Source organism: Schistocerca serialis, chromosome 1, assembly GCF_023864345.2.
Source record: "Schistocerca serialis cubense isolate TAMUIC-IGC-003099 chromosome 1, iqSchSeri2.2, whole genome shotgun sequence".
In the NCBI taxonomy this organism is placed as follows: domain Eukaryota; kingdom Metazoa; phylum Arthropoda; class Insecta; order Orthoptera; family Acrididae; genus Schistocerca; species Schistocerca serialis.
Genome location: NC_064638.1, coordinates 735,464,371 through 735,479,046, shown reverse-complemented (window position 1 = coordinate 735,479,046; position 14,676 = coordinate 735,464,371). Strand labels below are relative to the sequence as shown.

Genomic DNA, 14,676 nt, shown 5'->3' with positions numbered 1-14,676 from the left:
GTACAATATCGAAACAACAAACTTTATTTGCTTTCTTTTCTAATGAAAGGCAACTTATAACAGAAGATGAGAATGAGTGTGAGTCTACTGAAAGAAATGCTAGTGAATGCGATGGTGAATTGCTTTCTGAATCTTCAGTTATTCTTCCACAGTCTTCGAACGGAAAATGTGCTATTTCTGACCCATCCGTATGTCGCCATCGTAAAAAAAGTTTTGATCGTGTTATTACCTACCATAAAAAATTGTAGTGTAGGTACAATTGTTTGTACTTTGCACAACGATTGGGGTGGGCCGTTCTGCAAAATGCGCGAAATGCATTTTAAAAATGTTATCAAAGCTCTAAAAAAAAAAAAAAAAATACAGGAGGAGTGTTCATTTCTGTACCTTTCACTAAATTTAGAAAAGTTGCTGGAAGCACAGGAGAACTAGGAAAGCACGCCAAGTTAGAAAACCATGTAAAAGCTGTTGCACTTGAAAATTGTAAATTATGAGGATTAAATGCTCCAGTTTACAACAAAACGAAATTGAAAAAGTCCTAAATCACCAAACAGTGTTTCCTTTAATTCCTTAGTAAGGAAGAAGAGTTTATTTCCTTAATAAGGAAGAAATCTTCCCCCCCCCCCCCCCCCACACACACACACAAAATGTGAACTTCTAATTTGTAAGAAAGTACTATTATAAAGCGACATTAATCTTGATAGGTGGTGAAATTTCATAGTCAAAGATCCACATATGTTACCAAATGTACTGCTTCAGAATCATTAAACTGCATTGGTGAAGTTTTAGACAATCAAGATGAAACAGTTCTCCATGATAAATGCTGTTCCTTAATGGCAGACTAATCTGCAAGTGTTACTAGCCAAAGTGAATTGTCTTTGCTAGTTCGTTATGTGGCGCCGTCTCCATCTTTTAAAGTGAAGGAAAGGTTTTAATCTGTCGTTGAACTGAAAAGTACGACGGGTGAATCTAAATTTACAGCAACTGATAGTGAACTAAAGGGACAATAACTTTCTTATAGCAAATTAGTAACATGCTCTTTCGATGGTGCTGCTAATTTTTATGGTTTTCTCACTGGGGTCCACGCTCAGTTACCAGACATAACGGCACACGAGCTGCCATGATCCACTGCAGTGCACATTTTTTTACAAATTGCTGCCCAAACTGTAGGAATAAACATCTTATAATAAAACACATTTGTAAGGATATTCATAAACTTTTTAGTGCTTTTCCTAAACGGGAAAATGTATTGCATGAAATTCAGTGTGCTTTAGAACAACTTAAGGAAATTTGTTTAAAGCATAATTAGTGCAACTGAGCAACGGTTCAATGGCAAGGCTGCGAAAGTGCATACTTCGAAATTTTTAAAACATTTCAAGAATTCAGTGGTAATGATTGTAAAAAACTATGCATGATGTTAGGATTAAAAATGTTGACGCTGTTATTGCAGACCTGCGTTCTTTTAAATATGCTGCTCGTAATAAATCACAAGATTCGTCTTCTGCTGTTGCTTCTTAAGAGACAACATCGGCTATGAAGCACTAAGGACACTCGCTGTACGTGTGCTGTGCATTGCCGTTTCCACTTCTAGGTAGAAAAGCCAAATAAATGGGGTGACGACAAAATTAAGAAATAGGATGGACCAAGGTACGCTTCAAGCCTGTGTGGAAGTGTCAACAGAAGGGGACGAGGAACTCAAAAACTTTCGATATGATGTCATCAACAAATATGCTGTAAAAAAGATCTGACGCGTAAGTGTTTTGTTGTAACTGTAGTTGTTCCTCGCAATAACATTACTATATTGACTTTCATAAATTTATTGTTAATGGTAGTTAATTAACATAGCCTATGCTTAATTAGTACAAATAATTTAATTAAATATCAGAGGTGAAATGAAATATTTAAATATTAATACTGTTGCTATTTTTTTGGTGTGATATTACTAAAATCTGAAGCCTATAACATGCCCCCCCCCCACGGATCAAGCTTAACATTCTTCCCCCCCCCCCCCCCCCCGGCTTTATTCACCACTGCTGGATGTCCTTTTCACTTACACTGAATGTCGAAAAAATTACACCAGACCACAATCCATCAAGGCTTATTTAAAGAGTATCTTCAACGTCCTCTGAACCACCTGAGTCAGCTGCTTCGAGATCCAAATGATTCAAATTCGGTTTTAAAACAGTTTCTTTTGTTCCGAAAGTGTTGAGGGTGAGCGGAAGAAGCCCAAGAAGGGACGTAGGAAGATATTTTTAATTGCTAAAATCCCAAAAGGACGCAACAAAACTGGCATAGAAGGAACGAGTATGAATGCTGCTCGGGTTTGAGAAAAACAATGTGGAGATTAAGTAATGGGTCGTCTTTCGTCCTTAAGTGATTTAGTTGCGAAGGAGGCTGTGAATCGCGATGAACGTCGGTTGGACTTGATGAGGTCGCTATGATGGAAACCCTCAACATCCACCTATGAAGATTATGTATCATACGCATTGGGACAGGTTAGTGACTTACTGGAGGGGAGTAGTGTTTGTCAGTTAACTGTAAATAAATTATGGGCGCTATTACTGGGAAAAAACGTAAGTGGAGGACTATCAAAACCAAAACTGCTGAAGAGGTCTGAGGATTGCATAATCATGAACGCAGGATCCAAGAGATTCAAGGTACTAATAATTTTTTTAGACATACCAAGTACAAATGGTAAACCAACACTTGCTATAATAACAAGAAAAATAAAAGAAGGGCCACTCAGAGTCGACTGAAACGCTGCTGAGATAATAAGGCTTGATATTTTGAGTGAAGTGTACAATTACAACACTTACCTACCAAGATATAACTTCTTTAAAAGATGCAGATTCTCTATGCCAACCCCTCCAAACCTCTCCTGAGGAGGTCGTGTTGCGAAAAAGAAGAAAATTGAGGATCTTCTTATCACCATTACTAAAAGGCATTTCCTTTCTGCTCCACAGGAAATACGCCTCGAATAATTTGACTGATCCTCTAGCAAGTCTGGCTTTCAGCTCATTAAGCTGTAAAGCACGAAACTTGGAGTTATCTGTGACTGCCCGCGCTTAGCTAACCTTTAAACCAACTGCACTGAATCAGCTTGTTTTTGATAACGTCGATTTCAAAGTTTGCGCCATAGACAGGCTTAATAAAAATGGCTCTGAGCACTATGGGACTTAACATCTGAGGTCATCAGTCCCCTAGAACTTAGAACTACTTAAACCTAACTTACCTAAGGACATCGCACACATCCATGCCCGAGGCAGGATTCTAATCTGCGACCGTAGCGGTCGCGCGGCTCCAGACTGAAACGCCTAGAACCGCTCGGCCACAACGGCCGGCCAGGCTTAATACCTTTCACGCCATGAGTGGACTCAAATGTGTCACTCCATCCAAACATCCTGATAGAGGTTCAGAAATACCAAGACTGAACACGATGCCTATGCCCGTTGAAACTTAAAAGCTCGAAACAATTCTGCTAGAAACGTACACCACGATGAAGGTGGTCTACAAAATGTGACTGTGGCACCAACTGATATACCAGAAGAGCCACCACATCCTGCACCACATGGCATCCTGTGGTTTGTTGCCAAAAACAAGGTACTGCAATGCCAGAATGGAAGGGGTACACGCATCGTATAACAAGTGGAAAACCAAGTGAGAAGACTCGAGTGATTACCCTTCCTTTTATAAACGCCCTCCATCAGAATATTAACCAGTTTATACAGTGCTACACTATACATGTAAGTTGTGTAACGAAATAGATCAAAAACGTGTATTCATAATGTTCGGTCAACATCTGTATTGGAAAGTCAGGATACTGTTGCAGATGCCGCGAACATATCGCAAGCTCTCGAGATGTGTTGCGGCTTTATCTGCTATTGTCATTTTTTGGAGTGTGTAGGGTACCTCATGAGGGCAGCTGGTTTGAAAGTCTTTTTATCCACTATACAAGGTGTTACAAAAAGATCCGGCCAAACTTTCAGGAAACATTCCTCACACACAAATAAAGAAAAGATGTTATGTGGACATGTGTCCGGAAACGCTTAATTTCCATGTTAGAGCTCATTTTAGTTTCGTCAGTATGTACCTCGATTCACCGCCAGTTGGCCCAATTGAAGGAAGGTAATGTTGACTTCGGCGCTTGTGTTGACATGTGACTCATTGCTCTACAGTACTAGCATCAAGCACATCAGTACGTAGCATCAACAGGTTAGAGTTCATCACGAACGTGGTTTTGCAGTCAGTGCAATGTTTACAAATGCGGAGTTGGCAGATGCCCATTTGATGTATGGATTAGCACGGGGCAATAGCCGTGGCGCGGTACGTTTGTATCGAGACAGATTTCCAGAACGAAGGTGTCCCGACAGGAAGACGTTCGAAGCAATTGATCGGCGTCTTAGGGAGCACGGAACATTCCAGCCTATGACTCGCGACTGGGGTAGACCTAGAACGACGACGAGGACACCTGCAATGGACGAGGCAATTCTTCGTGCAGTTGACGATAACCCTAATGTCAGCGTCAGAGAAGTTGCTGCTGTACAAGGTAACGTTGACCACGTCACTGTATGGAGAGTGCTACGGGATAACCAGTTGTTTCCGTACCATGTACAGCGTGTGCAGGCACTATCAGCAGCTGATTGGCCTCCACGGGTACACTTCTGCGAATGGTTCATCCAACAATGTGTCAAACCTCATTTCAGTGCCAATGTTCTCTTTACGGATAAGGCTTCATTCAAAAGTGACCAAATTGTAAATTTTCACAGTCAACATGTATGGGCTGACGAGAATCCGCACGCAATTGTGCAATAACGTCATCAACACAGATTTTCTGTGAACGTTTGGGCAGGCATTGTTGGTGCTGTCTTGATTGGGCCCCATGTTCTTCCACCTACGCTCAATGGAGCACGTTATGATTTCATACGGGATACTCTACCTATGCTGCTAGAACATGTGCCTTTACAAGTACGACACAACATGTGGTTCATGCACGATGGAGCTCCTGCACATTTCAGTCGAAGTGTTCATACGCTTCTCAACAACAGATTCGGTGACCGATGGATTGGTAGAGGCGGACCAATTCCATGGCCTCCACGCTCTGCTGACCTCAACCCTCTTGACTTTCATTTATGGAGGCATTTGAAAGTTCTTGTCTATGCAACCCCGGTACCAAATGTAGAGACTCTTCGTGCTCGTATTGTGGACGGCTGTGATACAATACGCCATTCTCCAGGGGTGCATCGGCGCATCAGGGATTCCACGCGACGGAGGGTGGATGCATGTACCCTCGCTAACGGAGGACATTTTGAACATTTCCTGTAACAAAGTGTTTGAAGTCACGCTGGTACGTTCTGTTGCTGTGTGTTTCCATTCAATGATTAATGTGATTTGAAGAAAAGTAATAAAATGAGCTCTAACACGGAAAGTAAGCGTTTCCGGACACATGTCCACATAACATATTTCCTTTCTTTGTGTGTGAGGAATGTTACCTGAAAGTTTGGCCGTACCTTTTTGTAACACCCTGTATATGCTCCATTATCAGTGGACAAAATGCTGAATGGGTACGCCTTTGTCAGGACAGTGCGACGTCATTTTCTTGTTGAAAATACCTTGTCAAACATGCTATTAGACGAAATAGAACTCTCGGAAAAATAGCAGACATGCATCAGCACCCTTATGTCAGATTTCCTCGCGAATCTCCCTCAATTAATTCGTTGAACTGAAACAAATTACTCGAATTAGGGGCTATCGAAGTTGAATAAGTGATGGACATGGTCAGCAACAATGGAACCACTGCAATACTATGGATCCACTAGTTCAAAGTAGCGAATTTGATAAAGGAGTACATCCATGCAGAGAGGTCTGGCGATTTCCTTGCCCATCTGAACTGCTGTAAGCGAATGATACCCAATTTTCACGTTGCTGGACACTTTTCATACGCCAAGTCTTGCCACTTATATGCACAGGGTATGGAAAGCCTCTCTATTCTATTGACAGCATAGGAACACGAGAAGTTCACTATGAGAAGGAATGACCGGTCCTGGTCCGACATATGGTCTGACATGACCACTGAGACAGCCCTGACTCCGTCAATCTCAAGCCAGCGTGTCATGACACTTGGTAGAGAAATGACAGATAGTGCTCTCAGTAAATGGGTAGAAAAATATGATTTCAACTCAAGACATATGCGCTTTACTCGAAGAATATTGTGGTGTTTCGTTTTCATCAAGTGTGAGCCCAAGGATTTTTGAGAAGATTGCCAAAGTCAAGACGCAACTGACACTGGCAAGCTTACAAAATGGTTTGATATCTACTTCCTTTTCTGAGGACCGAGAAGATCATGATAGTAGCGACATATGATAATGTCTTATGTCATGATGTAGTTACAAATGGCAAGTGAACAATGGCAAAAATAGAACCCTTGCCATTCACAAATATTAAACTGTCACAGAAGGATCGCACGCTTACCCTTCTCTCCATGAATTCGACAGTCAAGACTGACAGAGAAAAATCTGTCGTGCATTCACTCTTGCTACTTCCGCGCATCTCCATTACCAAGTAATCAGAAGAGGATTTTAATAATTATATGCAATATGAACTGTCTTTCTACCCCACGGCATTCTTCGAAGAAAGTGGAACGAGGACGTACAAGAAGTCAGCACTGTGCACATTGTTTAAGCAAATTGATGAGCACTTTGATTTAACTACCTTTTAATTTGTTGTTGACGGGGTTTCGAAGTCCACAAAGTTGTTCGGCAAAAGAAACAACTGCGTCAACCATTTGTGATCGTTACGTTTGATTTCTGAAGATTTATTATCATGGGAGAAGTTGTACAGTGCTTTTCGATGGGTACATGACACATCAGAGACACAAAAGAAGCTGAACAGAGTCAACGACATCGACTTGGGAGGTGTATGGACATCAATGTCAGTTTGGAAAGTGAAATTAAAGTCAAACAAGAGAATTTCCTTTCCGACTTTCATAATAAGAGTCAACTGCTAAATCTGTCGATGATGCAACTGCAGAAAAATGTGATAAATACACTCCAAACTCAAGGCGATGATAATGTTGATATTCTGAAGACAGCTATCAACAAATCGCAAAATTTCTTGTTTCTGGACAGGATGTCGATTTGACTATTATCTTGGTTGCCAAAATCCCAACTGATCGCGACATTCTGTTGGTAAAACCTGGAAGAGGAAAGCTCAAGACGAGTGTACATTCATCACAACAACTGTAGTAGGAGCTGAAAATGAAGAACAATGCCCATTTGCTAATTTTCCATGCAGTAACAGGCTGTGACATAACATATACACTGATCACAAGAGTAAAGTTGGTTTTGTCAAAATGTGCCAGAAGTCTAAAATCATACAACATACATCTGAGCTGACAGTGTTTTTTTTTCCCCTGACTCCGTTCAAACAACTGGAATATTTTGTAATCTCTCATGGCATGGCGCTGCAGCCACAGAAAAATCCCTCAACGAGTTCCGCTACGAATAATTTATTAAAGCAGCTGGAAAGCTGAAGCCGGATATCTCAGCTCTTCCTCCAACTGAAGGAGCTGTTAAGCTGCATGCATTCCAGATGTACCACCAAGTACACCTTTGGGTAAGGGAGGAACATAATGGTGGGACGCTCAATTGGTGTGTGTGTGTGTGTGTGTGTGTGTGTGTGTGTGTGTGTGTCTGGAACCGCAAGACCGCTACGGTCGCAGGTTCGAATCCTGCCTCGGGCATGGATGTTTGTGATGTCCTTAGGTTAGTTAGGTTTACCTAGTTCTAAGTTCTAGGGGACTAATGACCTCAGCAGTTGAGTCCCATAGTGCTCAGAGCCATTTGAACCAATTTGTGTGTGTGTGTGTGTGTGTGTGTGTGTGTGTGTATTTGGAGCTTACGGACTTTCAACGACGAGGTTATCAGCGCCCTTATACATATTAAAAGAAATGAATGTGTATAAAATGACTAAAATTGTCGTCTCACAGTGAGTGGGAAACCTATAACATGACAATCATTCACTCCCTCCCACCTCACTCACATTGACCCACACAATTACCCTATCTCCCTCACACTGAGCGAAGTGGTGCAGTCGTTAGCACACTGGTCCCGCATTTTGGAGGACGACGGTCCAAAACTGCGTCCAGCCCTCCAGATTTAGGTCTTCCGTGGTTTCCTTAAATCACTCCAGGCAAATGTCGGGATGGTTCATTTGAAAGGGAATGTGTGATTTCCTTCCCCCAACGTTGACACAATCCCAGCTTATGCTCTACCTCTAATGACCCCAGAGCCAACGGGACATTAAACTCCATCTATTTTCCTTCCATCTCACACGCCTTAACACAATGGAAAGAGGGTTAAAGGTGCTATACCTGAGATTAAAACATAAGTAAAGCGACAGAGGGGCTAAAAGGTAGTTACAGGGAAATATGATTAGCTGACCACTTACAAAAAACATGGGTGAGCCAGACACCTTGTTAACACGTTAAGAACTTCTCCCTAACATTGTAGGAAATGTTGGACAAATCACAAAACCTTAAAACACTCACCACATTTGTTCGACATTTACTTAAGAGGGTAGATGCGTCAGCACATCTGCCACTGCCTGCTGGCCTGAAAATACAACACAGTCCGATAAAATGGAGAGCACAGTGATCTGTACGCCGGAAGCACTACACACTAGAGGGTCCTCTCACCAGAGCAAGACGCCGTGTGTCGTAGGGCTGTGGCCTATGCAAAGATGCATAAAGAGAACCTCGTCCTGTCTGCGTGGCTAAGATGAGGTACACCACGGGTGCGTTGTGGGCTTTACTAGATGGAGCTTTTGTCTGTCACTTCCATCCACTCATCTTCCCCTAGACAAATGACTCTGTACCTCAACAGCGAGGTGATAGCATGCAGGAGGATGGCACACTGAACAAGCTGAGGATCACGACACACATCCTTGGTTGCTAGGTCTGACCTTTCATTCCCCACAATACCCATGTGTCCTGGCACCCAGCAGGGTGTTCTGGATATCCTGGACTACTTTATCGGCAGGATAACAAGCATTGCAGACTGAAGGGCACTCAGGGAGCCGGAACGGACGAGGAATTTAGCAGGCATGTCACAACACATCTGCTGCAGCGCCTTCAAAATTGCGTGCAATTTTGCATTAAATACAGTGAACTCGGGAGGCAACCCAATCTTGAGGGCATTAGCCAGGAAAACAACAGAGCAACCAACGGATTCCCCCTGTTTACACCCATCTGTGAATACACTTACACAGTTGTGGTGCTCATTTCAAATTTCAGGAAATGAAGTATGCCCCCTCCTCATCCAGGAACTGTCACAGGAAACTGCTATACCCCTGATATTAGCTGCTTCACAGTTTTCTTGAATTGCCCTCTGGAGTGCCACTTTCATGCTCTCTTCACTTACTTCTCCGGCTGCATTGAGAAGAGTAGTGTTCATTGCAGAACATTTTAGTAGAGGACCAGGCATGTTCACAATACCACATAAAAGGTTTCCATCATCTCTTCCAATCCCTATACATCTTAGTCCATAAGCAAATCTCATATTGGCTTCATATATTGTTAATGGCCTTCGAGTCTTGAATGATGTGTCAGCATCACAGTTTTGCAATAAAATGTGCACTGTGCAAACCAAATCTTCTCTCTTTCCATCATTCACCAAATTCACATTTCCTCCACAAAAAGAGCACTTGCAGTCTTTTCAAAGTGCCTCTGCCACTAATTCCAGATCCACAATTCTGAAACCTATATTTCTGTCATGATTTGTTTCTTCTGACACAATACCTTTCGCGAGTTTTAGTTTATATGCACTTGGAGACAAACTAATGTTTGCATTTTCAGGCCCAATCCTAATCTCAAAATTAGTTTATCGCTATTTACTGGAAATATGGGACTTACTACATCTTTTAAATACCTTACCAGCCCTAGGCATTGTAAAAAACGATCAGTGTATTCAACCTTGCACAAAAAGTTACACAGTAAATCCAACTTCAATCAAATTCCACTAAACAGCACAAAATTTGTTTACATAGCTCCACAGCCTTCTATACCACACTGTTTGGACCACAAAATGGCTGCACAGCCTTTTTTACAACACTGTTATATTTTCCAGGTTCACAGGCAAAATTAAGCAAGAAAATTTTTCCTCCACTAGGTACCTTGAAAAGTGGGCAGGGCGCATTATACTGCTTATGGTTTCGTTTGTTTAATACACCATTTGTAGTTCAAATTTCAAAGAAAAAATTTGGGGTAATAATCTCAATTATATTTACTTTCAAATAAGCAAATTAAAATTGTGTTTTTTTCATAATTTCTGTCACCATATCTACTTAAAAACGTAATCAGGAGTCCAGTCCTCTACTGCACTAAATCTAAAATTACTCTGAACCTTTGCAGTAACGAGGTTAGCAGTCGGTTAAAACCCTGGATTTGAGCGTTTCCTGCACCACACAAAGGGTTTCCAACACATATTGCATGGATCCTTGCAATATGTGTTGCCCATGGGCAATTGGTAAAGAGGCATCCCACAGACGGGCGAGCAGTGGTGTGGTATGCTCGTGAACTGTGAATAGCGAGGAATGCACAAGCCTGATGCACCATAAGAAGCTGCTCCTGGATAGCAAGTGGTCGTTCACCAGCCTCAGCACAAAGACTAGGTATGGGATTGCTCCTGCAAGCGCCCATGGCCAGCCCGACACTCTCATGGTGTATATAGTGTTGCCGTGATTGCACAAAGGCCTTATAAAACTGGAGCAGACGAACCCTGTCTTCTCCCCAGGACCAGTGAAGACACTTCAATATGTTGTGCCTTCTGGACCCTTGCCTTCAGGCCCTTGAAATGTGGTAACCACGACAGTTCTGGGTCAAAAATAGGGCCCAAAAGCCTTACAGAGTCTTTAGAAATGAGAATGGTGTCCCACATATGCAAGTCAAGGGAATTAAAAACCCAACGAGAAATGTAAGGTCAGTATTTGCAACCCACTCCTATAAACTTTTCACTGTAAGTTGCAGCTGAAAACTTACTGTTGAAATTCATAATATTGGAGGAAAAGCAGAAGACCGCGAAATTGTCCACAAATAAGGAGTATTGAACAGGTCTCAGTACTGTGGACGTGATCTTGTTAATGGCTAGCCAAAGTCAGTAACACTTAAAATACTGCCCCGAGGTACATAATTTTCCTGCACAAAACTAACTATCTGACAGCATATCTCTGACTCTGTACCTAAAAATGCGTCCTGAGAGGAAGAGCAGAAGGGACATGTCTATGAAAACACCACTGGTGTAGCTGACTGAGACTACTGTTCCTCCAAGTAGTATCATCTGCCTTATTGGTGTCAAAAAAATACCCCTAGACAACGTGTAATGGAAGGAGACCTGCTGAATTTCCGCCTCTAGCAGGGCCAGGTTGTCGACAATTGATAGTCATCTCATGAATCACACTGAGTGCTGCTCAGGAGATACCTCGTCTCTAATGTCCAGACCAGATGATGGTTGACCATGCACTCCAGGGACTTTCCCCCACAGATTGTTAAGCTGATGCCGATAACTACTTAAACACTTTTGGTCCTTTCTTGGTTTGAGGAGGGGGATCAAAATTGCCTCCCGCCATGAGTTGGGAAATTGACCTGTCAACCATATCGAACTGGACATCATAAGAGGATTTCCTTGGACACCAATTGCAAGTGCTGCAGCATGCTATACCGGATTTGGTCGTAACCTTGCGCTGTGTCACAAGCGTCAGATAGCGCCTAGTCCAGTCCTCACATGGATAATGGGCAGTTGCAAGAATCAGAATTGTTGGAACTGAAGTCCAACTTGCCCCTCTCTACAGTCATATGGTGGTGGTGGAACGCTGGATCCTGGCTGGCATTGGCAGTAGTCGTTGCAAAATGCTCTGACATCGTCTGAGCAATGTCTCCATGCACTGTTTCGAGAAAACCCTGTTTCAACAACGCTGCAATAGGTAACTGACTACTTTTAGCGTAAATCCTCCTGATGGCTTCCTATATTGTTGTAGAACAAGGGGAATGGTTGATGAAATTCAAAAACGCTTGCCATGACCTTTTCTTGCTGTCCATGATGATGCATTGAACCTTGGCCCTTACTATTTGAAAGGGTGCGAGGCTTCCCGCCGTTGGGCGGCACTTAAACCGTGGCATGCCTAACCCAGATTACTGAGAGGCACTTAGCAGTCCACTAAGGGACAGGCTGTCCTCTACGACAGGATGGAGGCATCATGATGGATGGAGAAGTCAGTGGTATGATGGTTTACTTGTGCCATGTGATCCACCCACTTCTGGATGCTGTAGCAGCATTCAAGCATAGCCTTCTGGCTGAACAGTGTCCAGTCAGCTCTGCTGATCATTCATCTTGACTTCATCCTTTCGGCGAGAGCTCCATCCAGTAGAAGAATGAGGGCTAGGAAGTGGTCACTGGAATGAATGTCATCAAACTTCAACTGCAACTGCTTGTAAGTCAGGAAGCAAGGAGAGAATAGAGGAGTGGCGTGTGCTGTAGACAAACACAGCAACCCCTCCCCTGGTCCTTTTCCCAGTCAGGTCATCCATGGAATATTGGGTATAGCTCCATAGTACAGTCTGCGAGCCCTGGAGAGCACAAAGAGAGCTCAGTGGCTGAAAACGACCCAGTAACAGAACGGAAATGAGTGGGAATGCTTGTGTTCAGGATGCACAGCTCATGAGACATCACGAGGCTCTCCAAAATCTGACCCTGCGGGCAAGTAGAGGTCGAGCCCCATAATACATGATTGTCACTGAAGTCTGCCAATAGGAAAAATGGTCAAGGGAGTTGTTCTATAAGATCTGCGAGAGCCTCAGAGTCAATCGCATCTTGCAGACGTAAATACTGTGAGCAAACAATGATCCTCTGACAGACATGAACTTCAGCTGCAACTGCTTGTAGGTCAGGAACCAAGGAGAGAATAGAGGAGTTGTGTGTGCTGTTGACAGAAACAGCAACACCTCCCCTGGTTCTTTTCCCAGTCAGTTCACCCATGCAATGATGGGTATAGCTCCATAGTACAGGGGTATCAGACGATTTAAAATGGATTTCCTGCAAACACAAGCACAGGGGGTGTGCCTGTGCAATGGGTTTCAGTTCCTCCACATGTATCTTGAACGCATTAATGTTCCACCGTAGTATGGGAATCATTTATCAAGGGGGTTGTGCTTTAATCCTGGTTCCGCTGGGGAGGGGAACCCATTGTGGGTGGAAGCTCGGTCTTGGGGCGAGATCAGTGCCCTAGGCCGACATCAAGGTCCATCAGCTCCGAAGATGAATCGTGAGAGACGTCAGAGGGAGCAACATTGACATCATCAGACTGCTTACTTCCTTTCTCTGTCAGTGGCTGATTCTTTGCCTTCAATTATGACTTTTTTTGCCTAAAGAGGCTTTGGAGTCACCACCACGTAGGTGGTAGTAGCAGTTCTGGACGATGGACCAGACTGAATCTTTGGAGGAGCAGGGAGCTCTGCAATGTCAGCTACGATGGCTTTATCTGACGTTCTAGGAGCAGATATGGGCTTCAAAGTAACTGCAGCAGCACAAGCACATTGACAAACTCGGGTACTAATGCTGACACTAGCAACCTCTGTTTGTGTATCAGCATTGGTTTCTGGAACTGGCTGATTACAACGTGAGCAAAGGAGCCGGAGAACATGGGGGAGAGGGAGGGATGCTGCGTGGCCTTATGGACTTTTTGGCCTCACCATACAGGTTATGTTCGTTGTTTTGATCTCCTGTATCTACCTTTCTTTAGCAAAGACATTGCAGTCCCTACTACAGACAGGGTGATTGCCAGAGCAATTGCCGCACTTTGGAGGTGAAAGTCTGACTCCTTTGCAGGCAGACTTATCAAATTTACTATAAATTACTCCTGTATTACATCCTGGAGTGGTGTGCCCAAAGCGCTCGCATTCAAAACAGCCCATTGAATTGGAGACATAGGGCCACATGTTTAAGTGAAGAAAACCTACCTTGATATGCTCTGGGAGTTTCGTGCTATTAAAAATGTGGATGAATAAGTCGGATTTGATCACATCACCTTCCACCCTTTACATGGTACTCTGCATGTCTACAATGCCTTCTGCAGACCACATAACTTTCAGGTCTTCTTTGGGGATGTCTACAAGTTTCCTGCACATCACAAACTCCTTTTCTGTATGAAACTTCCTGGCAGATCAAAACTGTGTGCCCGACCGAGACTCGAACTCGGGACCTTTGCCTTTCACGGGCAAGTGCTCTACCAACTGAGCTACCGAAGCACGACTCACGCCCGGTCCTCACAGCTTTACCTCTGCCAGTAGGTAAGCTGTGAGGACCGGGCGTGAGTCGTGCTTCGGTAGCTCAGTTGGTAGAGCACTTGCCCGTGTAAGGCAAAGGTCCCGAGTTCGAGTCTCGGTCGGGCACACAGTTTTGATCTGCCAGGAAGTTTCATATCAGCGCACACTCCGCTGCAGAGTGAAAATCTCATTCCTTTTCTGTAGTTCAACGTGATGTGGAGCTCAGTTTCAGTGGCATATTCCCAAGATTTTTGGCTTTCTGCAGAATTGTCGCTTTTGGGAACTTGAGGTTTCGACCAGCAGTGCCCATTTCGGAACCGCTTGATATATCTTAATGTACTTCAGTCCCTTCCAAACCCTTTTGAATG

General features: G+C 43.5%; 1 non-coding gene across 1 annotated transcript; it reads right to left on the bottom strand.

Annotated features, from left to right (window-relative positions):
* Window positions 1-14,216: 14,216 nt before the first annotated feature.
* On the bottom strand, window positions 14,217-14,291 carry Trnas-uga (transfer RNA serine (anticodon UGA)). The gene has a single exon. It is a non-coding gene; the product is annotated as a tRNA-Ser (tRNA).
* Window positions 14,292-14,676: the final 385 nt, after the last annotated feature.